Here is a 27,138-nt window from a genome sequence, read left to right as displayed (position 1 = left end):
AACTCCTTCTCCCATCCCCTTCCCCTGTCACCAAGTTTTGCGAACGTGATTGTGAAATGTGTGAGGAGTCAGGAGCAATGTGAAATGGCTTTGAGAATATTCTTGAGGGTTGAATCATACGCATAATGCAGTGTCCTTTGCTTGTTTTTGCAAATATATGCACAGGAATGACGCAAGCACGTGACAATATGAACTCATACTCCTCCATTGTGCGGGATTAGCTGCGTGACCCGGCCGAGTTAGACTCTCGGAAACATGTTTGTCGACCCGGGCCCAGCCTGGCCCACGGTGTTGGCGTATTTTGTCGGCACGGCCGGGGTACACAGCGAATACAAAGCTCGGCCCGACCCGTGGTCCGGGTCGGGGGCCCGTGCCTGTGCAGGGCTCTAGTGTGAGGCATGTACGTTGCAATGACGTTTCGGTAAGATTTCGAAGACACCACATTTAGTCTATAGTCGCACTTTAACACGCGTACGAGTCAAGCGCTCACACCAGAGGAACGAGAACTACGGCCATTTCTGTTGGCGCTCATAAATCGCGTGACCTCTGTGGCGCTGCCTCACTGGCGGACACGCCTGCAGTGGTATTAGAGCCGGAAAAGTTTCGACAGCGTCTGAGGAACAGTTCCCTTAGAAGTCGTCCCAGGAAGCACATTCCCCCAGAGCGTTAGTCGTGACGTCGCCCACCCACGTGAGGCCGACAACGGCGAGCCACCACCAGGAGGAGTTCCGATATTCGCGATGTCCATTTTCTACTGTTACCCTCTGTTTTTCTTTTTCTCTTTTCGCTTTTTTTTTCTGTAAAAACCTGGAAGGCAGGTTCACAACAGTGCACATAATTGTTTTTCACATTTTCGAGATTCGAAGGTTTGTCAAGCCGACCTATGCGGTCCGTCACAGGTCTGCCACACACCACTATGCAGGTGCCGCCAACGGCGCCAACACTAACGCATAATCCTCTACCCAAGATCAAAGGCCAGCCGAAAACCGTGCTTCAACGAATTCAACTTTGATTGATAACGGAATTTAGGAAATAAAACCGCGCTTACTGTAGTCGGCCTCCCTTTTTAGTTTCCTGGCTATTTCGCCCACACCCGCTGTAGTATTATTGCTGTAACTGCGCAAGAATTCCCTGGGCAGACATCACGAGCAATGTCTATACCTACCCCCCAACGTGCTCGACGCTGCGTTGTCACGCCTGCTTAAATCCGGTTTTTGGAGTTGCACTACAAATCGTTCCAGTGCCCTGCTCAGCATCTTTCGAAAGCCTCCTACGCAACACCGGTCTCTGATAATCAGAAATCATAGGTTCGTCTCGGAAAGAAAGCAATATTTCTGGTCTGGGAGTCTGGAAGGGCGCCCGCCAGCACGACTATCGAGCAAGGCCCCTCATCAATTCTTATGAGAGTTGTTTCTGCAAGAACGCTATGAGTCCTGTGCGTGACGGATGAAGTGATGTATGTATTCCTGCGGATATATGTCGCAATGCGACGAAAGCACGCTCATAGGCACACAATGTTTGGTACTGCGTAATGATGTTTGTATGCGTGTGCATCGTACTGGCTGCGATGTTGAGTGCAATGAGGACGCGTCAACGCCGGTTCACCGTCGCCATTACTGAGTCGACACGTTGTCAAATGCAGCTCCACGCGCGTTGAATTTTTGTTACTTGCAACGAATTGTGGAGATCAAGTCACCAAATTTATTTCCACACGTTCAAAGCAGTTTTAATGACCGATTATGGCCCGGTTTCACCAACGCTCGTTAACTTTGAACTGAGATCAAGGGTCGTTAAAACTTGAAGTTAACACTCACTTCTTTTTTAGCAACGTTAGTTAGTGATGTGATGAATATTTCAGTGACAATACCCCCGGTGAAGCACAGTTAAGGGTGAAATTCAAGTTGAGGGACCGCTGACCTTGGTTCAAATTTTAATCGAGGTTGGTGAAACCGGACCTAAGTCTGTCACCCGTTTCGTCACGTAGCTTACGCACCGCTCTTACCATGCTCCAGCACTCCTGATTTCCAAGAAGATGTCTTACCTAGAAAAAAAAAAAAAAAAATAGAGCCGTGAGTGCATCTGCGTGTAGCGAAAAACTGCACAAACTTAAAATAGATATGATGTGATAAAAAAAGAAACTCAAAATGAAAATAAGATTTGAACAGGGTATTAACCAATAAAGATCCGTAAAATGCGTCCAACACCATATGCAGGTCGAAAGAGCTCTGGTTGTTTTCTGGCCTCATGTAAACGCTACTTAACTATCTCTATTCTCGCCTCAGAACTGAGCCCCGCTACCCCGTAGTTCCAAGTCAATTCACCGGGGCGTCCTCTAGTCATGTACTGGCTAGGCCCGGGACGCAGGACACTTGTAACCAGGGGTCCTGGCAATATGTATCCCACAGCAGAAAATCCACCAGAGTTTTATAAAGGGATTACTAGGCAATATAAGTTTGTACAAGATCACCTTCCGGATATAGATGTAGAGAAAGTCCAAGTATCCCGAATATGCGAGGCTCTATGCTCCGAAGAAGGGACTACCAGTGCTTCGTTCTCGCACAATGGTAGAAGGGACCCGGTTGCACTGTCGCAGGAGATTGCGGACTTTCCGCTGGAAAGCCTGCTGGGGTATATACTTCCAACAAAAGATCGGCTGGTCAAATGAGGAACTACAAGAAATTCTACTTGCCCTAACTGTGGTGCAAATGAAACAAATATATATATGTTCTACATGAGTGTGTTGTAGTGTCGACATTGTGGACTTTAGTGCGCCGCCGCTTCGCTGTAAGGCGTAACGTTGCAGTGAGCGCACGAAGTAATTTTGACCATCTAATCATAATAATTGTGTCATAAGTACTCTGGAAGTTCCGATGTCGGGCTGTAGCTCAGAATCGCCGTATTCATGCTGAATCGCTGCATCCGAGACTTATCGCCGAATTCATGAACAAGCCTCAACTGCAAAGAGTGCAGGAAAGTGCCGCTCCTCCACTCGAAGAGCCCATGCGTTTCATGAACCCGTTTCGGGGATTCCTCCGCCAAGGCGCTCCTCGAGAAACCGTCCTCGAATAAAGCTGTAGTCTCGTCCCCAGCCGTCTTTCGAGACCCCTCGGAAATGTTGATTTTCGTGCTTAAAACACAATTATGGCATGAAAAATAAGCATCTTTCTTTACTTTATTTCGACCAACGTGCATTACAAATACAAACACAAAGCATTGCAAGTGTTTGAAGAAGGGTGCACGGGTCTCGAACAGGGAAACAGGCAGATAGGTTTTCTAGTTTTCTGGTCTGCCAACTACAACCACAACGGCAGCCATCACCTCGTATCAAATAATATGAAAGATGATGTCACTGCTTGTCACTATTATATGTTACAATATGTAGCGTGAATGCTGTTTGTTAGCGGATTGCTACGTTTACCCAACGCCTAGAAGGTTGCTATAAACAAACAAGCAAGCAAGCAAACAAACAAAAAATGATATTTTGAAACAACGTCCCGAGAGTTCCAGGCTGCTCGAAAGAGTCGGGGAGACCATTCTCGGGGAGGCACCGCAAGCATGTCGTACAAACTTTTATGGCCCTCATTTGCGCTGTGTACGGTATCCCTCCCAACAAACAGAATTCCCACTATCTGGACATGTCCCAATTACCCAAAAAAATGGGGGGAGGGATGCGACAGAACTATGGCGACCATTTGAAACGAAAGCTGCATGCTTTCTCTTCGACTACAAAAAGAAAAAAAATAATGAATGAAATTTGTTGATCCATTTTGGTCACAGCCGGAGCACGGGTCGGTCCAGCTTGATACAGTACAAAGATTACGGAGAAACAGAAGCATTGAGCAGGCAGATTCAGATGTTTATTTTTTTTAGATGCCCAATAAATGCACAGTTTCTCTTTTTTGCACCTGTTTTTGCGTGAAAACATCCTTCAGACATACCTTCTTTGTGCTAAGTAGCGCGACAGAAGGAAAATTTACTACACCTCGTCTTGGAAAGTGTGCTGGCGAGAAGCTGTGAGATTTTTTTCCACAACGCGGCACACTGTATGTAGGCTCTGACACATTCACAAGGTCTCCCGCGACAGTCTGAAAAGTCCTAACGCCATAAAATCATATGTCGACGGGCAGCTGTAGCACAGGAGGTAGCGGTAGCCCACGATTGCACACACTTTCCTCCACCGGCAATGTATCCAAAAGGCTTCGTACAGTTGTCTTCTTGAAGAGGTGAACTCCCGGGTGAGAAACTCCCTTTGAAATGTTCAAAGGGAGTCAGATGGCCCCTTATTGAACGTCGTCAGCACCCAATTATAAGGCCACCGTGGCACAAAACGCAGTCGATGAACGCAGCGAACGACCTGTCTTCCGTCATGACACCAGCCAAACTTGAGTTGAGGAGCGTTCCCGAGGTAGCACCGATGCTACCTCGAGATTTTCGAGGAATGCGCGGGGGAATACTTCCTCGCGGAGCTTTTCGAGTCAAGGTCGATTTATGAAACGCAAAACTGGCCTCGAGGAGCAGTTCGAGTCGAGGCTCGTTCATGAATTCGGCTGTTACTCTTGTTGTGTGTTTGCTCCGTGACTACCTTGAGCACCACCTGTTTTCGCTAGAGGAGCAGGAAGTCCTGCGTCAGTGGTCTAATCGGTACATATGCGTGAAGTATGGACGCGTTGCCTTGAGGAACCTGGTTTTCAAACAAGGGATTCAGACTATGTAAATAGTGTAAATAACCGCAACCAATTTTTCAGTCGATCGAATTTTGCCTGATATGTGTACATACGAATGGTAGATTGTACATATTTTTAGCAGTTTGACATACTTGTAACGATAGTTTGCACGTTTGCTCTAAACAGAATTCCGACCTGTCGTCGCTTCAATCTCACCATAATTCATCCTCTCATATTAACCACTGTGAAGTGGGGTAGTGTCCTGTGGCTACCACGGGGAAACATCCCATGTCATCATCACCTCTTCATTTATTGTTGTTGTTGTTGTTGTTGCACGTAGAACATTTACATTGTTATTGTGTCAGTTAAAAAGCACAGTATAATCTGGGCAGTTACTTGTGTAATTCGATAATTATGTTAATAAAATATTCTGAACAGCTCCGATAACAGCGCTACAGGAACATGGAATATGCACAGCATAAATTGCAAGATTCAGACTGTCCCTACGAATGTGTTAATATTTTTTACTGTAGCTGCGATTCAATTACTCGTTGTGTGCACAACAATAACTCACAACGGAGCGTCCAAATAAACGTTAGGACAACAACACTCCCGTATGAATTATCCCTCTCTATATAGGATCCAGCGCATCGCATCTATTTGTGCTTTCCACAACAAATTTCACCCGATTATATTATTTCTCAGTTCATATTTCATCCAAGTCCGTCCGCGCGCGAAAACGAGCCGTCAGATTGCAGCCCCGCGCAAATTACATACCAGGAAAAATTGCTACAACAGCGCAAGGAAAACGCAGACGGCAGCAGTTGCCACCAAGGCGTAAAATAAAAGAAAAAAAGAAAAGAAAACCATAGACGGGCATAAGAGTGACAACGAGGGGTGCCGGGAATTAGAGTGTCACTTATACATATTCTTATAATTTATCTCTTCCGCTACCTCCCTTTCCTCTTACGTATTTAACTCGTACTGGAAATCCCTCTCCTTCGAGCCCGCGCTCAGGGCCTGGTCAAGGGTCACGGCGCAAGACGCGCTGAGGAAAGTCGTCGGTCCGCTAAATCGTTTCCGATTTGGTGAAGCGATCTCCAAATTACAGAGCGCCGCCACACATACCTCCCCCTTCGCTGTTCCCTTTATGTTTCTCTGTGTAAGGCCATTTGCAGGATTCTTCGGAATGGCCGTTGCCATAGCGCTCACGTGCGAAGAGTAAATCGCCGGAAACGTACTGGCCTAAAACATGCCATTTTGGTGCGTGTTTCTACTTGCGCTTAGGTATACTGCTGACGCTGGATGTGTACAGGAGTTTCCAGCTGCGTGTGGCAATCTTTTTCGAAATACGATTTGCGAACGCTTTCTGTAGAATTACTTCCGGGCATCTTGTCACGGAAATTGAAGAATCTGAATGATTTATGTGTTGGTTCTTTGAACTGCACCGTTTACAATTATGATAGACGATAATGTGGGGGACCTAGACTATTTAGAGACGAAGCTGTGGCGACATATTATGCTTCGATGCGGTACTCTACTATAACCATTCACTTTCGGAGAAATGCAGGGGGGTCGGACTCGCTCAAAAAAGCGTGACCACAAGGGAGCTGCCACCCGTTGGTCATGGAAGGCGTTGCCTTCCGTTGGCTGCTTCATTCCGCTAAACTTGACGTACTCGTTTTCCTAAATTCATCACTTGCTATCTAAATTCGGCGTACTATGTGGGTATCTCATATGTATGTGTTAAACAAATAAGCAGTGAATATTTTCCCGCTACATCACTTGCTGGTGTGCTGTCGTTCGTTCGTCACTTTATTATCACGAAACTCGACAGAGCATGGAATGGCGGGTGGTTTCGTCTTTTGCCATTTCCGGTTCCCGTTGGTTCGCAGAGCAGCATGAAGATGACGGTTTACTGCGTCGCAGGTGATCTCACAGATAAAATATGATTCACGTTTGATATGACAACGTTTACCTTGTGATTCCGATAGCACTACTCAATTGTGCACGTACCTCGAAGGTTCGTACGTACTCAACGCAATTACATCGGCTTGCCTCGCTTCCTACGCTGGCTTCTTCCATCGCCTCTTTTCCCCGTTTTTCCCACGTGACTGCACAGAGTTGGCAACAAACGGAGCAGCTCCGCTGTATAGTTAGGGGGCAGAAATTCGTCCACTAACATTGTCCATGATCAAAGGATGGCTGCGCCTGGGCAGTCACGCTCGGGGATAGGAGAATCCTATTGACCTCGCGCCAAATACGTTCTCTAGAGTCTTCCTATATTAACTCCATGGACAAATGAAACCGCAGGCGTCTCGCAACAAGATTCACTTCCGGTAGCACAACTACAACATGGTTGCTAAACGAGCGCGTAATCCTGCCTCAGTAAACGAACAACGTTCTGTTAAGGTTGCCTGCTCCTGCTGTTTCATCCTGTGCATAGATCTGTTTGCTGGATCCGTCTAAAAACGATATTGGCAGCGTCGTATGCAAATTGGTCTTCGTTGAAGTCACTATAGGGGCTACTGTTACTGCTGGCCGGCCTTCGTTGAAGGCTTCTGATGAAGAGCTACGTGCAAGCGAAAGCCTTTCTATGGCAGGTATTGATATAAAGAAGAAGAAAAAAATGTGCATAAGAAAATTTTCAAAACGTCACAACAGACCATTTCATGTAGTGAAGGTGTTTGAAGGACGGGCCTGCCGCCTACTGACAAACAACACAATGTCCGCTCATAACATTTCTTAGGATCCTAGAGAATACCTTAGGCAAGTGCTCTAAATTTCTCTGGAGTAGCAGGTCCCACTGGGCTTGCATGACTTTTTTTTTTTTTTTTTAATCTACCAGCATAGTCATCAAAGTATCACAGGTGCAGTGTCGATGACATGAGATTTCAGCAGGTCATCCGTTCTCCATTCCAAGAAATTGGAACCACAATTGGCAAGATGATGATTTCCTTGCCAGAATTTGGCAAGTGTGACAAACCGCGAAGATCTAATAAGACTGAGAAGAAGATAAACGACCATCGTAGAGTAAGCGGTAGAAAAATTGTCGGACATTTAGATGGTCCCCGTTCCACGGTCGTTAGTGCAAGGACCGTGGACGGCCAATAATAAAATATCGCAGTTCCCTTCAAGAACCGGCACTTCATGCGGGTCTGAAACGGCACTGGACTTTCCTGTCTTTTTTCATTTTAATCTGGTAATCATTGGTTGTCTAGGTGAGAGAAGTAATGAATGGTCACAGTGTAGGGACGCAGGAACCAAACATCGACCCCTAAGGAGAAGGGCAATCTCGAAAACGCACAGCAGAAAAAAAAAAAAAGCTAAAAGTAACTGCGACCAGAAACCGCTTTCGAAGAAGCCGACCTTGGGAGGACCTGTAAGGTCTCTACGGTTAGACTTGGGACCTTTTGGACCTTTGATCTTGGTGTCTGGAGAGTACGTATAAATGGGTATGGGCAACGTCGCTGGCAGTAAATGGAAATGCAGCGTTGTACGTCTGGCAAAAGTGCTTCTTATTTTGGTGCGACAGTACCTAGTCAGTCAGTCCTATGACGTGCACTTCGCAATGGACGTGACTCCATGGGGTCTGCTTCTCTACTTATCCTGCGAGGAGGGATGGCATCGCGGTTGAATAAGTCCTCTTGTATATTATCAAGAGGAGTGTGTTGTACGCACACTACCCCAGAAATTATGTTATGCATGCAGCTGCTTAACCTTTTCAGTGACTTCCATCTTTCATCATTAATTTCTTAGGCACTTGATGCTTCGTATGATCTGTCCTTTCTGTGGGTTCCATCCTCAGAACATAAATTGTCTTTTGTTATGCATATTCCAGAGACTTGTTGCGGTGACCTGCGCAAACAGTCGAACAGATAAAACGGTTTCTCTCGGAGGCACGAGCTCCCTGCAATTACAACTTACCACATTCGCCCCGACGACTTTCTTGATCGGTTTCACTTAAATGACATGAGCAAGCTTAAAAATAAAGTCGCAGAAATAGTTCATTTTGTAGCGTATAACGACTCCATTTCTCAAGCTATCGGGGCGTAAAATGGACGTCCCATCACGTTTCCGCAATCCATCCTTTCGCAAGACGTCGGATGCTCCGAGACACAAAGTATAATCGGCAATGTCTTATTCCGCGCACGTCATTTAATGACGCAACTCGATGGCCAGTGCAGTGTGCATTGATGAGCTTCCAGATACAGTAGCTCTCTTTCTGTATAAATTTACGCGCAACAACGCTCCGAGATGGGTCTAGGGGACTCCCTGTGTCGAACATTAAAGGCCGTTTATTTCTGCATGCTATACACTTTGACATATAGCGTAAGACCTCGGATGGTTTAGCTTCGAAACAATGCAGTCTAGCAGGGTCGTAATACGAACATACATAAAATACAGGTTTGATGACTCAACAAGTATTCGACGATATTTCTGAAGACGTCGCCTTAGATGCATTTTGGAATGCACAGGTGCGTGTTTAGAGGGAACGGTCGTTTATAGGAAGTCGCGAGACATTTGTCCAGCTCAGCGGCATCCCGCTCAGCGAGGTCTAGAAATGTACGGTGACCCGCAAAAATCCATGGGGGGCCTATGCATGTGGATGCGGGTGTTTCTCTGACCCTCGTCGAAGGCATGGTGCAATTTCCACTCCACTGACAAGCCCCCGTAAAAGATGTTGTTCTTGATCTGCCGAGATGGCACTTAGCTAGTGACCCCATAGCATACTGCATATACGTAACTGTAGAACAAAACAGGAGTGTACAAGCGAGCTGATGTACATGTGTCCTCAGGCTCAAGGAAATGATACCACTCTATAACGTAATTGTAATTCGCGTCTTGACGTCGCTACACAACCACGATTTTGAGCGACGCCTGGTGGACTTTGGCTACCTGAGGAATCCTTAACGTGCGCCGAAATCTCAACACAAGGCGCCTCGTGGTTAACGTCCCTCGCTGAGGACGACTTGTTGAAACAATCTGTACTATATGCCGCCAGGTTACTGGAATGGGCTCATCTGATTTCCCTGTGAGTCCACACAGAAGGGGAGTTATTCGTCGGATTGTCGCATTTATTCATTTTAGACGAACTTCTCCGTCTAACATGAAGTCGGATTGACAAGTTTATAAGAAGAAAGGAATAAGAAAAAAAAAATACGGGTGCTGTAGGCTTAGAAGCTACATTGACTCAGAATATCACACCCCTGCCCTTTATCATTCACCCATTGCATCTTGACCTGATTTCGGCTACTCCAATGTCTACCCTTCATAATGCAGTTCCCTGCAGAGAAAAATATAGTTTGCCCTCTCTTACTGTTTGATCAGTGCTTTCACTAGCTCTCATACAACAACAAACAACAAATACACTAACAATGATGAATGACGGCAATTCGCCAACTGAGTTGTGGCCCACTACCCCAATGCCGACGAGGCTGCATGAGATTTCGTACAACTAACGGCCATATCTGTAATAATTAAGCTCTTTCGTCCGAGCAAGCCAGTCCACGCAACACGCTCATGGTGATACGCATTAATTATTAATATTCCTTCAGCAGTGAAAGCAGGGCATAGAGACACCCGGACCTAACGTTATTACCGATTTATAGCTTCCATTGAACGAGACATCCATTCGGTCACTGGAAGAGAGGAGTTCCCGTAGTAGGCTCACTCTAACGTGTTCCTATGGGGATGTGAGACGGTAGAGAAAACAGCGAAACTGCATTCCCTCCATAGCTTGGTTACAAGATAGCTCATGCTGAATAAATACTGTATGGACAGCATAGATCGATGCTCGAGTGCAGTGTACGTTACTATATGTGCTGATACAGTCGACCCCCGTTTATCCGGACGGTGCCGTTTCCGGCGAAATCGTCCGGATACCGGGGCATCCGGATAAATGAAACGACCGAATAGAAACGTCCTACAGAGCAAGGTTTAATTAAAACACAGAAATCTCGACAATTACAGCTGTTACATAGTAGTGTAGGTACTCGATTCCTGCAAACTTTTGCTAATTGCATAGAGTTGAGACACGCTGTTGCGCTGCTCGAAGAATGTCAGTGCGGACGCAAAGTGTCAATGTCGGAGCCTTGTTTCTCACTGGCGTCATCGGCACCGTCTTGCTGCACATCATCAGCAGCAATCACACCGTCATCAGTCATAGCTGCACACGCGTCATCATCCTTATCAACGTCAACGTAGTCAGAAACCGCAGCATCATCTACGGCATTCGCAGTAAGGCTCTGCATCAGGGATCGCAGCTCAGCTAGGGGAATATCTTCTTCATCGGCCAACGGGCCGTAAGCAGCAGGCCCCCGGGTTGGAGGTTTCCCCTCTAGAACCGGACAGTTGCTCGAGATATTTCCAAATCACTCGACTGGTCAACGTGACCCAACGCACACAAATAGAAAAGCGGGTCATCGTGCACGGTTGTCTCCCCTACGGAGGAATGTAGGTCCCTGACGTATGACGGGAATAACCCCAACACAGCGAAAAGGGTGACGAAGCGGGGTCAGCGTCTCCTCTTACTCACGGTAGTCTGGATAACTGAAGCTGGATTACAATAATTTTCGACTTTCGTTCCCTGGAATTCTTGTCCGAGTCCGGAAGCTGAAGTCCGGATAAACGAGAACAAAATACATGGAGGAAAATTCGTTCCCATGGCTTTTGTCCGGATACCGCGGGATCCGGATAAATGAAGTCCGGATAAACGGGGGTCGACTGTATTTTCCTTTGGACTGGTATTTTCCAGGTATTCCAAAGTGAATATTGCCTTCTTTAAAGTGGATGTTTCATGTGCTGGAAAAATCTTCCCATAATACCCCACTTTTCTTTCAGTAACGATGATAACCCTCCCCCCCCCCATTTTTTTGCTACCCTCCCCCCATGTGTGTGATTCTGGATAAACTACTTCCACCGTCTACCCTGTGGTGCGCGGCCTATAAAACGGTCTCGAGGCAGTACCCATTAAGGTGCTGTTCCCGGGAAGATTCTTTCCTAGGAATCCTGTGGTGTTTGCACGAATAACGTACCTTTTCATTTCTTTTTTTATTTGCCACGTGCAGCAGGTCTTCTTCCATGCTCATATTTCTTTGTGGGATGACCAGCAGTAGTCGGGATGTATAATGCAGAGGATGTCCCTCATAATTGCAGTTGCACACACGCACCTTTGCCAGACATAGAAAAGGTTGGCGATTTCAAACTTCGATCAGCTGTATTTTACCTCGGAAACTAAACGACCTTACAGGGACCGTAAAGCAGCAGGCATACAATTTTATACTGTTCACAGTCTGGGTGCTCAGTACACAAACGCCACAAATTTCGTTCAAATCAAGCTCGTAGTTTTTTTGTTTTTTTTTAGACAATTGAGATTCAGTATTACGGGCAACCCTGTGTCTAAGACCCCACACGAACGCCGCAGTTCCCGCCAGGGCAGCGAACATAATCATGCCCATAAAAATTGAGCGTACACTCTTAGCTTCGTACCCTTACAGTAAAGGTAAAAAATTGGCCAAGAAATTATCTCTATTTAGAAGTGTTCAGTGTTCCCTTTCGTTTCTTTTGAATAAAAGCTACGGTGTACCTCTTAAAATATCACGGTTACCTTGATGTTCAGAGTACGGTCCCCTTTACAAAGTGTAACCCTTATGTAGAGGCTTGTGTATAGCCGTATGGAATTATCACCGTTACCTTTCTGTTAAGGTTACTGTTGCCTTGAATTTTCTACCCTCTGCTTAGAGGCTCTATCTTAGCCTTAAGGAAGTATATTCGCGTTACCTTTATGTTAAGGATACAGTGGCTGACAAAAGTTTACGGGACGCGTGGTCGGCGTACTTTTTCTTCAGCGTGACAGTGCCGCCGCCGACACGTGAGGACAAGTGGAAAGCAGAAGCAGTAACAGATTGTTCTTCTCCTTTCCACTTCTCCTGTCGTGTCGACGGCCACAGTATCACGCTGAAGAAAAATTACGTCGACCTCGTGTCCTGTGAACCTTTGTCGGGCACCGTACCTCAATTTCTGGGACCAGGTCGCTGTTAAATGCCAGTCACAAAGACTGATCTGTGAGACCGATGCGATTAAGATCTTTAGTTAGTCACAAAAAGGTCTAACTATAGGAGCCAGTCAGGTCCATCTCAGACGTCAACGTTTGTGACTGGCTTTCAATAGCGACCTATGTAACGTGGTGACGACGTTGATGTCAGTGTACACAGACCACAAGAAATGACAGGCAGTAGTTTTTTCCTTACATATATTTACAAACATTATTCGGTACAAAATCGGAAAACAGTCTTTGGAACGGCTCTGCCACACACAGAAAGCTCAAGTTACTCAAGTGACAGAATATAGCAATCATCGGAATAAATTTGGACGCGTCCTCAGAGCGAATTAAATTTTAAAGGCGATGCTCAACTTTAAAGGTTGTTTTACTTTCCTAAATAAAATTAAAAGAAAAATTCGTAATTCGGGATTCTATCACACCCAATGAATCTCGCTTTCACTATAGACCACCCAGAAATAACTTATTTGCGAATGTAGCTACACTTTGGTGCCCGTGTCTTCAGTTCAGCTTGTCGGTCAATTCACTTTTAATGCATTAATTCAATCAATAAAATCAACAGACAGAAATATTCATGGCGTGAGGGAAGATGCCCTAAGTCGCTTAATATAATCGGAAGTTCGTCTCGTTTTGCGATCTAGTCAGGGGACGGCAAAACCGTAACGCTGCAAAAAAGAGAATCTTCTAGAATATCTAGAAGGGCAATGAATTTCACTGAAACTCACCTGAAGCAGTTTTCAAGCTTATACATTATATCCAATTATATATTTCCAAGGTACGATATTAAAACCTAGTTCTCTTTTCCTTTTTGAGTTGTCGTTTGGTCTGTTGCTATTTCCTTTCGCTGTCTTCTGAACGTTATTTTATTTACTGTTTTTCTTTCTCTTTTTCTTTTTAACGAGCATCTCAATGTCTGTTCTTCCTTCAGCAATTGACGCTGAAGGAACGGCATGAGGGAACGTGTTCGTTATGCGGACATGTTCGCTGCGCACATGTGCGCGCTGCTATTGTGTCTCTTCACGTGTCAATGAAATTGTTCACATAAAAATTATATCTTCCTCTCCTTCTATTGAGCAAAGGTACAGCCTCAACTAAATCGATATTCCTACGGATTTCAGAAAGTGCCAAGTACCTTCCGGGTCCAATCTAGCAGTAACAGCCTAATATGCGTTTATGATTTCCAGTTTCGTCTGTCTCAGAGATGTATTCTGGGCAGTAGCATTCATCTCCTGTGTACCTTCCATGGCGAACACCGCGAACGTCCGTACATGAGAACGGCATGATGCCTGAAAAAGCAGTTTCTGAGTTTAGTGACACGCAGAACGTGTCAAGTATAGAAACAGTTTACCTTTGACACGTCAGCGCGACCTCAGTCAGCAGAGTTCGAGCTCGTGACAGCAGAAAACCTCCGATATGGAGAATCTCATACGATGTCAAAACTGGTAAATTTTCAGTGTCAAAAAATGGCGTCCATGATCTGCAGGCACTTGCATGTCAAGGGGCGAATGATGAAGAACGAGAGGACGAAAACCACGTGCACAGCGCACGGCCAAGGACGCTCAAGTGAAGGTAAAGCTTATAAGTGACATCGCCGTTACTTCTATGGATAGGGAACACAGATATTTACAAGTTACACCATCTGGCACTCGGCCAGTCACTTATATTACCGACGAGTACCTTCTACTGTGACCTATAGAAGGTGTGTAACGTTGTCAGAAAAGTAGTGTAACTTTTAAATTAGATGTTACAGCATTTTCAACGTGGCCCTAAAAGCAACCAAATTAAGAGTGTACAGCGATATCTGTGGCCCGCTACCATCACCATCGCTTTCCGGACGTTCTGCATTTTTGCGTAGGTTACTCTCATGGTGATTTGGCTGGCGGTTTGTTACTCATTTCCACGATGCATCAATGTTCTTGCATTTTGAGAGAATATATGTCAGGAACTATCCCTTTCGAACAAACTTTTCAAAGAAAGTTCATGAAGCCGGCTACTTAGCCCATGACTTAGCCGATAGAGGGTTGCGTACATGTAACGCTGTTGCACGAAGAATAGGCGATTATTTCCCACCGGGCGTCGTCCCGCATCTTTCCACCGCAATATCAGTCATGATTAAAAAAATATTTAGAGCTTTGTGTCGAACATAAAATTTGTAGGGCTTATTTCTGAATAATCTTTCAAACGCCGCAGTCAATATTAACAGCTTGCCTACTGCTTTACAGTACCTTTAAGGAAGCCGAATGTGCAGCTGCAAAAGATGAGAAGAGTAATGTAAAATAAATGCGGGCGACGGGAGACGAGTTCAATTTCTCCTTGTCTTTTTTTTTTTCTTACAAACAAACAAACGAAACAAATGCGGGCGTTTTGCGGAACTACGCGTTACTAAAAACATGCTCTCTCAAGGGATGTGGTTTTACGTCGAGGCTCGAGAATTTTCCAGACCCGAGCTCCCGATATAATGAATAATGCGGAGTAGATTTACACGTGCGATGAGCCCGCCTACATTTATGTGCCTACATGCTGCACGTTGCCTCAGGTTAGGACTGGGGATAATTTTGATCACATGTGGTTCTTCAACGTGCGCCGGAAAACTCCAACGCACGGTGCTTGCAAGCAATGTTTACCTCCCCTACATTGCTCCCGGACGTTTCGCAAGTCAACAGTGTGTTTCTTTGTTTAGGTATAAGTAGGTAATGCAATTGAACGGCCCTTCGACTAAGACGTCGTAGCGCGTCTTTTGTGTCTGTATGCAGCCTGAAGGATGCGACGCCTTGTTCATGTAAACAAAGAACTGAGAAGACGACAAAATAACGATGGCCGGTCATGCAAGCTGACTGAGGCGCAGCGTGGTTTGTTTTGCATCTGTTCTATGTATATTTCTCTCTTTTTTTCAATAGCTATGGTATCTAGAACTGGTATCACTCTTTGCATAGACGCCATTTTTCTGCGCGTTGCTCCAGCTGAAGTGGCGAGAAACGCTTATTTTAGCTCAACCCGTCACCAACTATAGATTGGTGGAAATTGAAGAATGCTATAGGGGAAATGGTTCGTGCACTAGTCTTGTGACAAAAACGTAAAAAACAAAAAAGGAACCATTACTCGCCTTGGGGCTAAAAAATCATACAGATGGAAGGGTTGAAGTCGAAACCACAGGAGTCAGTTGCGGAACTGCAGTCATTTTACTCCTGTACTGCGCCCCTGTTACATCTTTTTCCTATTACACGTTACGTTACCTTGACTTTCTTGTTTTTTTTTACACATGCTTTTCAGACGACACCCTGATATTGATGTCGCTGGTATGAATCAAGTGACTAAATTACGAATGGGCAAGAGGTGTCGTAAACGGTCAAGAGAGCACAGGAAGCATGGCATGCGAAATACCTCACGGGATCCTGGAAATCAACTGTGCCTGTAAAGATTATATATATATATATATATATATATATATATATATATTCGCCTCCAAAGCTTGTGATTAGCTAGTGATTGCAACACGTGATTAGCTGGGTGCCGACAGTCAGGTGTCCACACCGCAGATGCAAATTAACTCGGTTTTACTTATAGAGGAAAGAAACGTTGGTCGGGACCGTCCCCGCAGGGCTGTGCTGCTTCATAAAATTTGTTTTCGTCCTACATCGCATGTAGCTCATTTCCAAAAGAGAAAACACCGTAACAATATTAAACTGCGCGTACCATGACGACGACGACGGGTTGACGAACGTAGTTCTAGATTGAAAAATGACACCGCAATGAAGTATATTGTTACTTTATTCGTGCACGGCGGTTCCGATACGAGATGTCACATCCCCGTGCACCTTTCAAAGGGAAGTGATGGATGTGAGGCGAAGAAACTTGCGTGTAATCAATAGGTGACATCACGGAACTGGTTCACCTCAGAGTGATGATCGAAGACATGACAGTAGCCACGGTAATACCTGAATGGCGTGCCGTACACTTTCTGGTGTTTCTATAAAAGCAGATACACATACAAAAACTCCTCGATACGTGAGAACCGGAAAACAATATCAATTTCCTCTTAGGCAGCTGCGTACACAGAGCTTCATGTGGTGGCAGGTGGAGTGTATTCGATACATGATTGCTTTGGGATGCGCGTCCCATAGTTAGACGTTTGGCTAACGCACGCAAGCTTGCCACAGTGGAATGTGCGCTGTGACTGCGAACTTCGTCTCCTGATTGTTTTGCCCGTGTGTGTGTTCGTTTTTAGCGTTTTTATATGCATGTGCAGATAGAGACTTTCTACACCGATGTAGCCTGTACGTCTAGAAAGCAAGAGCAATGAATCGACGTGTGATAAATGGCTGAATTGATGTGTAAAGGGAGTACATTACCTCTCCACCTTCTCAACGGAGACTCTAGCGAAGAAAGTTTTGCTGCAGTAAATTGGAGAATAAGTTCCCGCTAAATATTCAGAAACCGTCTACCCTCTACGCCTGTATATCCAGTCTTTGGCATTGCATGCTGTTCCAGGACCACAACATCATCAAAAGTTCCAGCTTTTTAAAGCTATGAAGGGAAGCGAGACAAAAATATTACGCGGTCTAACTTCATCTCACCTCTTCCCCCCTCCACTGGCTTCCAGGGCACTTGATCGATCGTTCAATCACGTCGTACTAACTCACTCGACACAAACATGCATACGTTCACGATGCTCATCGCAAGTCCCGACAACGAGCGCATGGCAGCTCGAAACGCCACGAACGCGAAACGTCGTCATCTGTCATATAGATACTCACGAAACGCGCAGTCCGGAACGGAAGGGGAACCTCGCACCTCCCAAAGCATCGGGAGACTCCCGCGAAAAGCGCGTTGTGCCAAGATATAAAGGAAGGATCGATGAAAACGATTAGGACTCTCGGCAGGAAGAAAGGTCGTTAAGAGAGCACAACAAAAACCATGGAAGAGGAAGCCCGGATCAAAATCAATATTTCATGAGTTGCGGTTCGGAATGTACCACACATATCGACTATCCCGTTCTATAGCAACTTCCACTTTCGCCGTTCTCCTCATTATGCGGACTCCTTTATTTTTAACTCGTGGAACAGTTTATCAAAGACAATCAAAGTCCTCTTAATCTTGCGAAACGGTTTACGGGACAGCGTTGACGCTACCCTGAAGAGCGGAGCGAAAGTTTGATTGAAGTGACATTGACTCGCGAATAACGGAGTAAAACGGATGACTTGCCGCAAAAGAAGAGTAATGAGTAATAAAAATTGACTTTGTACTGGATTGTGATAAATTGTAGATTCTTATATCAGAGACGTTCGCATGAACGGCTTTTAGAATTAGAGTCACCCTTGAGCGAATAAAGATGAGGCACGGCGAAGAGAGGTCCCTTTCTTCAACTTGAGAGAAGTGAAATATGCAGGTATCTTTAAGAAAGAAAGAATGGAAAACTTTTTGGAGCTTATTGGATTGGATGGAAAAGAAAATAGTACGAAGATTGGGGGTTCTGCTTATGCAAATCAGGCTAGTCCAGGACGCTCGCAGTTGATTGTGCAACGACCAAGGGCTGGCGTGGCTAATAACGAAGCGGCAGGAAATCAAACGAGGGAAAGGGTGGAATAGTCCTTGCATGTGCCTGGATTACTGTGCGTCCACCACTGAGTTCTATATTCTTCGTGATGCGGCTATGATGTCCCTGAAATATTTGACAACGGCACACAACACCCAATGCGAGACTTGGGGCTGCCACAGCCCGCGAGTACTTTGAGGAAGTTGAAAGGATGGTTGTCCAGGGGGTCTTCGGCGATTTCGCCACCTCTTCGTAGGGTTCTCATATGCACTCACGGGTTCCGGTCTATTGTCATAGTGGCTCTAACAGTATATACCCCGCTCACACGCACTGTCGGATCTATTCCTCAGTCTTCTCCCAGTAGATTGCGCAGTAAATATTTTCGTCTTTATAAACAAAGACTGCAGGTTCCATGGCTAAGTGGGTTCTGGCAGGGCGCATCTGCCATATCTATCTGTTTACATTTTCGACTTGCTTCAAAATTCTAACATCGAAGTATGCGAAAGTCTAGTACGCCGCTGGTGCCGTGGAACGTCCTTATCCCGTTGTCTTCAGGTCCTTACATGTTCCTTGCTGCGTAAATAATTTTTTTAAATAAACTGCTCCATTGTCGACTGTTCACTACACAGCGTCGCTGCAATATCGAGATCTCATGCCGATTGACGAATAGTGCTCTGTCCATTACTCTGTCCCTACGACAGATCGGCCCTCTGCGGCGCTTGCGGTTGCGTGCACGTCGCATAGTGGTTGCGGACACGTGGCACCTCCTGCTGACCTGTCCCAAGTACATCAACCATCGCGCCACCCTTTCCCGCTGTCTCGAGCGCTTCGGGCACAACCAACTGACGCTGGCCGCACTTCTTGGCCCTGTGCCTCAGCGCCAACACTGGGCCGTCACAAGAGCTTTATTGCAATTTCTGAAGAGCACTGGCCTGGCCACCAAGCTCTGAGATGCGTATCCCTGAGATGCGCTTTTTCGTTTTTTGGAATAGCATGCCGACCTTGGTCTGGCAGACCTTACTCTCTCTATAATAAATGTATATTCCCCTACCCTCCTACGCGGGCGTTTTTAATGATCGCCTGCGACTGCGTATCGTATTCTTCCCGAAAAAACACAGATATAGGTCGTATTTTGCATATAGCGCATGGAACATCCGTTGGTTAGTCCAAACAAACAAATTACGAAAGAAGCAAACAAAATGGAGGGGCTCTGTTGAGGCATAAACGCTGCACATAGACACACGCTAGTCTCAGTCACAAGCAGCTATAACGCTACGGTGAGTCCCTTTATAGCAGAAAGTAGCCTTGCATTTCCGCGCATATTTCCAGTCTGAGTTTCCAATTTTCCAATGATTCCAATGATTTCCAATCCGCGTGGAGTTCTTTCGTACATATATGCCAGGGTGGTTCCATAAGTTTCCGGCCCGAGGTAGAAAATGCGCGCGAATTTGAAAATGCGATTAAGGACGCGTGGCGCCATCTGTTGGAGGGCCGGAGCACCACCCTCAACTCTCTCCGTGCTTTTGTCGGTTGGAGAGCGGCATTTCAAACAGCCAGGGTGCACTCTTCAGTTAAAATGGAAAAAATCGAGTACCGCGCTGTGATAAAATTCTTGACAAAAGAGGGACTTTCGCCTAAAGAATTAAAGCGCGACTGGACAACGTGTACAGGGAAGCCTCTCCGTCGTACACAACGGTAAAAGACTGGGCTAAGCAGTTTCGACTGGGGCGAGAGTCCATCGAAGATGATCCACGCGATGGTCGTCCAGTGGTGGTGACACAAGAAAATTTGTCTCTTGTCGAGGAGGAAGTGCTGAGCGACATGCGTCTGAAGGTGAAGGAAATCTCAGAAAGGCTGGGGCTTTCCAAAACAACCGTTTTTCGCATCATCGGCGAGGGCCTTCACATGAAAAATGTCAGTGCGAGATGGGTGCCACGGCTGCTCTCGTCATCTCAAAAGCAACAGCGCGTCGTCTGTGCCAAAGAGAACGAAGAAGAAATATTGAAGTCAATTGTCACAGGGGATGAGACTATGGTGCTCTACTATGATCCCCTTTCGAAAAAGTAGTCGATGGAATGGCACACACCAGGAGAAGCACCCCCAAGAAAAGCCAAGGTCACACAAGCCACAAAGATCATGGCAACAATATTTTGGGATTGTCACGGGATCCTCGTCATCGACTTCAAAGAGAGGAACACCACAGTGAATGCGACTTATTATCTTCACGACTGCACCGACTGCGAGACGCCATCAAGGAAAAGAGGCGCGGCAGGTTGTGTCGAGGTGTCCGGTTGCTCCAGGACAATGCCCCTGTCTTGCCAAGGCTGCACTGAAGGAGTGCGGCTTCGAAGAAATCCACCACCCACCCTACAGTCCAGACTTGGCACCGAGTGACTACTTCCTGTTGAAGAGGCATCTCAGAGCACGGAGATTTCGAAACGATAGTGATGTGCAAGAGGCAGTTTTCCAGCATTTTGCGGACAAAACTTCTGACTATTTTTTCAAGGGTATAAGAATGCTGGTTGAAAGGTGTCAAAAGTGCATCGAAGTTAAGGATGACTATGTCGAAAAGTGATACACTTGTTTCGTCTCTATGACTATTAAAAGTTGGTCGGGCCGGAAACTTATGAAACCACCCTCGTATACTCAAAGCGTTCCAGCAGCGCACTGATGGCACCTTTCGAGACAAGTTAGTTCAGCAGGGCATCGTTATGCATTGTTACCATAGCTCAGCAGTGGCGCTGAGGGGGAAGTTTCCACAGGTAGTCACAAGCGAAATTGTACAAAAACACTTCTTGTGCATTCCGGGCTCTGTGCTTAAGGCACTATATAGCGGGTGTAAGTTTGCTCAGACCTTGCGTAAAGGGCAATGAAGAGATTCTCGAAAATTTTGGGTTCTCGGTGGAGAATGGCTCTCAATGATGGCTTTTATGTAATCTTTGCCATATTACATTTCACGCGTGCGCAGTTCACGACAAAAGAAAGAAAGTGCAGCAAGCGACCGCCCTACACAACTGCCCACAAGCGGTCTGACGTCTTGCACCATTTGCTTACCCAAAGTCAGTCCAAGTGTGAACGTCACCTGCTTTTGACCTCATATACAGTTTCTTCGACGCTCCCGCAGCAGTCTGGTCGCTGCAGTCAACTCTTATGACCGTGGTTTCTATAGTTAATATTCCCTTATCCTAACCAAAGCTCGGTTCATACTGCACATAGTGAATGCTTTAACGCCAAGGAATGCATTAGAGATGCTTACAAAAATTTTGAGGGTCCATGGTTCCTTTAGAGCACGCGTATTATGGCATTTGGAAGCTCTCAGCGCTGTCCGAAATTATAACACGCTTTTGCATCAAGGACCTACAGGGAACATTTATACACAACCCCTTGCATACATGTTCCTTGAGCGGAAGTCATCCCCATATCATCGTCATCATGTATCTCTCTCTCTCTCTCTCTCTCTCCTTATACCAAATGTGTATGGAAAACTATTCTATTCAGTAAAGCATAGTATCCTGATACCGTTTCCCTATGCCGTTATTCCGCTTGCAGTCCTCACTTGCCTCTCCTATTCTATTATACAAGCAACATCTTTAACATTAAAAGCTTAGAGCATGAAGCTTGCTAACGACACACAAGCAACCCAGACGCCGCACCTTCTCCTCACGAACACCATTTGAGGAGACAAGAAAGCAACCCTTCGCGCAAGAAAGAAAGGCCAACACATCTCTAACACGGCAAAGTGCTGACAGGAGATTATTATGAACAAGCGGCCCACGATATAAATTGCGCAGGTAACCCAAAAGGTGCACGGCACAATTAACGCACTTTCTCTTGTCGCATACAACTTGAGAGCGAAGAAACAGAAAAACTGCCATTAATTTCACCGTCCCGCGAATTACATAAGCGCAATTCCGTCCGAGGAACGAGCAAACCACCTCTTGGATAGCTGGTTGCTAACCGCCACGCAATGTCCTACGGTGCGATGCATACGATACGTCGATTACATCGGCGACTTCGCCGGCGGCCCTGTCGGCGACGAGGCCCAATCACGGCTGGCCAAAACGAGCACTGTTCCCACAGACGTAGGCTCATTTCGGCGGAGCCAAGCAGCCGACGAAGGGGCTAATATAAAAAGCCAATTAGCCAACTGATGCGCGCCCATTGAGCCTACAGCTATTACGGCATCAGGGACAGTTTTAATTGAAATCCGGAGCTAATTTCGAGTTCACTGATGAAGTCGATCGGCTACTACGACAGCATAGTTTGGCATCAGGGGGCGAAGAAAGCGATTTAATTGTACAAGGGAAGGAAAAGTTGAGCACGATACCCTCGAATATGAGGTCATCCACCAAGTACTCTTGCTATCAGCATTTCACTCTCCACGTTCTCGAACAAAAACGACAATTAAGGGGGTTGTGACACTTTGATCTATGTGGTTAATTACGCCGCGCACGCACGTTCTACTCGCCGAAGTGTCGAGGAAAAAATAATTATTTTTATACGTGCTGTACTTGGCGAGATATAATCCGGTGAACACATGTATACGCATCAAACTCTGACGTCAGAGCACCGAAATCTACGGCCATTCCCATTGGTTGGCGTAAGCACGTGACCTCTCCCGGGCTGCCTCACTTGAGGAGACGCCTGCAGTTATATGTCTGAGCTGGGATAAGTTTCGGTATTCGCGATGCTGGTTTCCTACGCATCTCATTGCGCACGTTTGCTGTAAAAACCAGTAATGAAGGTTCACATCGATGCGGGTCATTGCTTTTCACATTTATTTGGCATGACTTTGAAGTAGGGTAGGGTCCTGCGGCCACCGCTGGGTAGTATACCGTATTATCGTCACTTTTCCTTCATTCATTTATTGTTGTTGGGACGAATGATGAATGATGATGCCACGTCCGACGTTCCCGAAGTTTCCCCATTCCCAGTTGGTGTTCGGCAATACGATACTGTTACGCGAGTGGCTGAAGTCAAACTACACTCTAAAAGCAGAGCTTCACCGCATAGCACGCTCCTACGCCAACCCCCGAATGACAACGTTCTCTCCCTTGGTGTGATAAATACGGGGGGCGTACGACATTTTTGTGGCACTAATGAACTGCATAATGCAAAAAAAAAAAAAAAAAAAAAACAGCGGCACGCCACTCGTTTTCAGCAAATCAGGGGAAAGAACGGTGTCACGCGGTATGATAGTTGGCTAGGAGCGTGCTATGCGATGAAGTTTATTTTCAAGACTGGGTGGAGGAAAACTGCACATGACTGATGTTACGAGCACAATGCGCAGCTATGTTCAAAAATAGGCAGCACAGCTTCGGCCAATATACGTGTAACATAATCGTCTCATTGAACGTTCATTACAGCGTTCTTTTAGCTTGCCCAATCTGCAGGACAAAACAATAAAAGAAAGGTGACAAGCATTGTGAACAATCTCCGGCATTTCGCATCAGAACATCACAAATAACTCGGCGTGGACCAATAAACAGTTCTCGAGAAGGACGTTTATATACTTGATCACGAGGTAAATCCTTCGTAAGTGTACACGCAATCTGCTTCACTACCGATTACTTCAATGGAACATCCATCCAATCCCGACAAATCGTTCCGTGTACCGGGCGTAATCGTCTTAGGCGGTTCCATTAGTGCGTGTAGAAACCTCGCCGCGATCACGAGAACACACATTGAAAGATAAGAATGCACAGCCGTCGACTCCAACGACTATAGTGCTTCGTCTGCAACATATCTTGGGCATTCCGGTATAGTGCAGTAAACAGTGCAGCAAGATTGAAGGGCGCCACCGAGTAAAACGTATCGCGCACTTTCAGCCTCTTTAATGCCCCCATTTACCCGGGTCCGCCCCGGGACAACGGAGCCCTTCTTCTGTTTCGCCGCGATTGTTTCTGAACCCGAAAAAGACAAATCTTCCCCGGAGACCCGAGCTCGATACTGAACGCCAGAAATGTTGCCAAATGTGTGTGCCAGGAGCACAAAGGGAAGTGCTACCCTATTTTGACGCCCGTTCTACTGATTTTCACTCTTTAACCGTCTCCGTGTAGCGCTGCAAAATACCATTCTTATATTTTGACAAGCTGTACTGCAGAGCCCTCTGTGTCCGAGAAGCATTGCCTGCAGATGGATAAATTCACGTGTTGTCATCGCCAAGCTCCGTAGAAGTGGAAACAATCGGGGTGACGAGAGTGGTACACATACCAATGACTCCGCCAGCGCATGTGTATTTGCGGCATTCGAATTATTGACTGCATCTGCATGTTCTAGATTGATAGACTGATTGATTGATTGACTGAATGAAGAAAACTACAATGAAGTATTTCCAAATTTCGAGTCATTCCTTACACGTCTCGTTTCTTCTAATATTGTGTGCCGTTCGCTGATATGTTCTCGCATTCGGAAGTCACGTATATGACGCGATAAAGGGGTTGAATGACCCACCACATCATCATCCCATTTATGTGTGTGTGCGTGCGATAAACAGCCTTTTTTCACTGGGAATAATAAAAATAATAAAGCTAGAATCGCACGACGGCGACTTATAGCATCGAAGAAACCGAATGACAATCAGGCACGTATCAAAACTAATCAAATATTTCGGTGAGGGGCAAAATAAAAGAGGAAGCAAAGCGAAAGTAACGGAAGCAAGTGGATTTACACTTTACACAAACTACTAATTAAGATTTGAAGCGCATACAATGAGGGGACCGATGGCGACGCTATTATTCTTTATAAATGCTCCCGCCTTCGGGAAGTTTGAGGGCGAGGCGAAATAAGGCGGTGGCAGCTAAATTAATCCCAACTTTCTTTCACCACGGAAAGACGGGACACACAAAAGAGAGCATGAGGGGGAACGCTGAAAAGGCGCTTTAAATGTCCTATAATTTCGACACCCGCCTCTCCGCGAACACGGGCGGACTGAAGTCATCAGCATCTGCGCGAGGCTGCAAATGATTTTCGGGGCGAGGTCAGCTGTCTATGACACGTTCACGGAACGACATATAGTGTGGAGTTGGGGGACACAAAAATAACAACCAGTGCCATGAGATGATGCCGGTGTCGAATTAAAGATTTTGAGAACTGGGAGGGTGGAGCACGAAAAGTAACTGTTCTGACGTTGGAACACGGAACCAGACGATCACAGCAGGAGAATCAATCAATCAATCTCATTCAATCAATCAATCATTTCCATTCCTGCGTTTCCATTTTGTTCTTTTTATTTCTATTCAATCAATCAATCAATCAATCAATTAATCAGTCAATCAATCGATCGATCGATCAATTTTAATTTTGCGTGTTCTTAGGAACACGTAACATTGAAATATGGCAGTCGTTGAAGAAGCCAGACAGCGCCTGAATCGAACTAAGCACCTTAGTCGTGCCAGCGTAGTGTAGTGGTTGGCGCACTTGACCGGCAATCAAGAGGTCCGATTCCCTTCGCTGTCTCGCGTTTTCGACCACTACTGTATCTCAGTCTTTCAAATTCTACCCTAGAGGCTTTTCATATGATAACGCAATAATTATTTTTGATATGAATCTACTCGAAGCGACGTTACAGATGGCAGTACCTCACTTTTATTGACTAATTTAAAACAGGTGCTAGCAAGGGAAAAGAGAGAGAGAGAGAGAGGCTATGTTAGTTTTCAATGTATACAGGGTGTCCCAGAAAACGTGTCATTGAATTATAATAAAAAAAAACTACACTGCCTGGAATCATGCGGTCAACGGCATTTGTTCTTACTAGGTTTTTGCCACCTCCTAATGTGAATGTCGTTTTGCGAACTGAAGTCTGAAATTTGCCAAGTAAATGTCACTTTTTTACCCCACCAATGTGAAGAGCGTGTATAATTTACTCAAATTAATGATAATTGACAGGGATATTCAGGGGCTATCCCATCAGAAAAAATAGCCGAACCTCATGCTCTACGGAGGTAGCGCGCGACAAATTTTTCAGCGCAATCCTTGTCCGTCCCACGAAAGGAGGTTGGAAACCCAGCCCACACCTGCAATGTAGAAAGAGATAACACAGGTATCGCTTATCGCGTCCGACTTTCGCTGGGATCACACTTTCCCTCTTCCAGTTTCAGGAAACTGTCACATTTTTTACTATCACTCTGTGGGCTGGGTTTCGAACCTCCTTTCGTCGGACTGAGAGCGATTGCGCTCAAAAAGTCGTCGCGCGTTATGGTTCGGTGCTACGAAAAGATGATGTTCGGCTATTTCTTCCAATGGGATAGCTCATGAATATCACTGTCAATTATCATGAACTTAAATGAATTCGGCACGCTCTTGGTATTTGTGGGGTAAAAAAGTAACCTTTACTTGGAAAATTTCCGAGTTCAGATCGCAAATATTTACATAATTAAACTTACGATACATGACATTCATATCAGGAGTTGGCAAAAATCTAGTAAGAACAAATGCCGTTGACCGCATGCTTGTAGGTGGCGTAGTTTTTTTATTATAATTCAATGACACGTTTTCTGGGAAACCCAGTATACGACGAACATAATGGGACATGGAGGGAATTTTTAAGGAGTCATAATGGCTCTCCCTAATCATTATTTAGTACTCCTTGTGGTAACTGTGGTACGCCTTAGAATTGGAAGTGAGCAAGTATGACACTAAAGGTTGCGCTACGGTGGGTAGCCTTTAATGACCTTTCTGGAATCGTTTGTTTCTTTGTTTCTCTCTCTCTCTCTCTCTGTGTGTGTGTGTGTGTGTGTGTGTGTGTGTGTTTTGTTTTTCAACTTGCTGAAGTTTGAGTTGTTACCAGCTTTTTGTAATGTAGTGTTTTGTAACGTACGGTTAAACATTGGATACCCCATCTTGGGGTATGTTTGAACTTGCTAACATGAAAAGCTGCA

The 27,138-nt window shown here is 45.7% G+C and overlaps 1 protein-coding gene and 1 long non-coding RNA gene across 6 annotated transcripts in view; both read right to left on the bottom strand.

Annotated features, from left to right (window-relative positions):
- The window catches only part of LOC135385935 (neogenin-like), a 186,420-nt gene that overhangs the window by 80,755 nt on the left and 78,527 nt on the right, over positions 1 to 27,138 (bottom strand). The gene's annotated exons all lie outside the window — the stretch shown is intronic.
- LOC135385936 (uncharacterized) overlaps positions 1,971 to 27,138 on the bottom strand; it is a 61,972-nt gene continuing 36,804 nt past the window's right edge. Inside the window, exon 3 of the long non-coding RNA XR_010420537.1 lies at positions 1,971 to 2,041. This is a non-coding gene — a long non-coding RNA (uncharacterized LOC135385936). The remainder of the gene's footprint in view (positions 2,042 to 27,138) is intronic.

This window comes from Ornithodoros turicata, chromosome 2 (genome assembly GCF_037126465.1).
Source record: "Ornithodoros turicata isolate Travis chromosome 2, ASM3712646v1, whole genome shotgun sequence".
NCBI classification, from domain to species: domain Eukaryota; kingdom Metazoa; phylum Arthropoda; class Arachnida; order Ixodida; family Argasidae; genus Ornithodoros; species Ornithodoros turicata.
The sequence above is the reverse complement of the archived record's forward strand: the minus strand, read 5'-3'. Positions and strand labels throughout refer to the sequence as shown.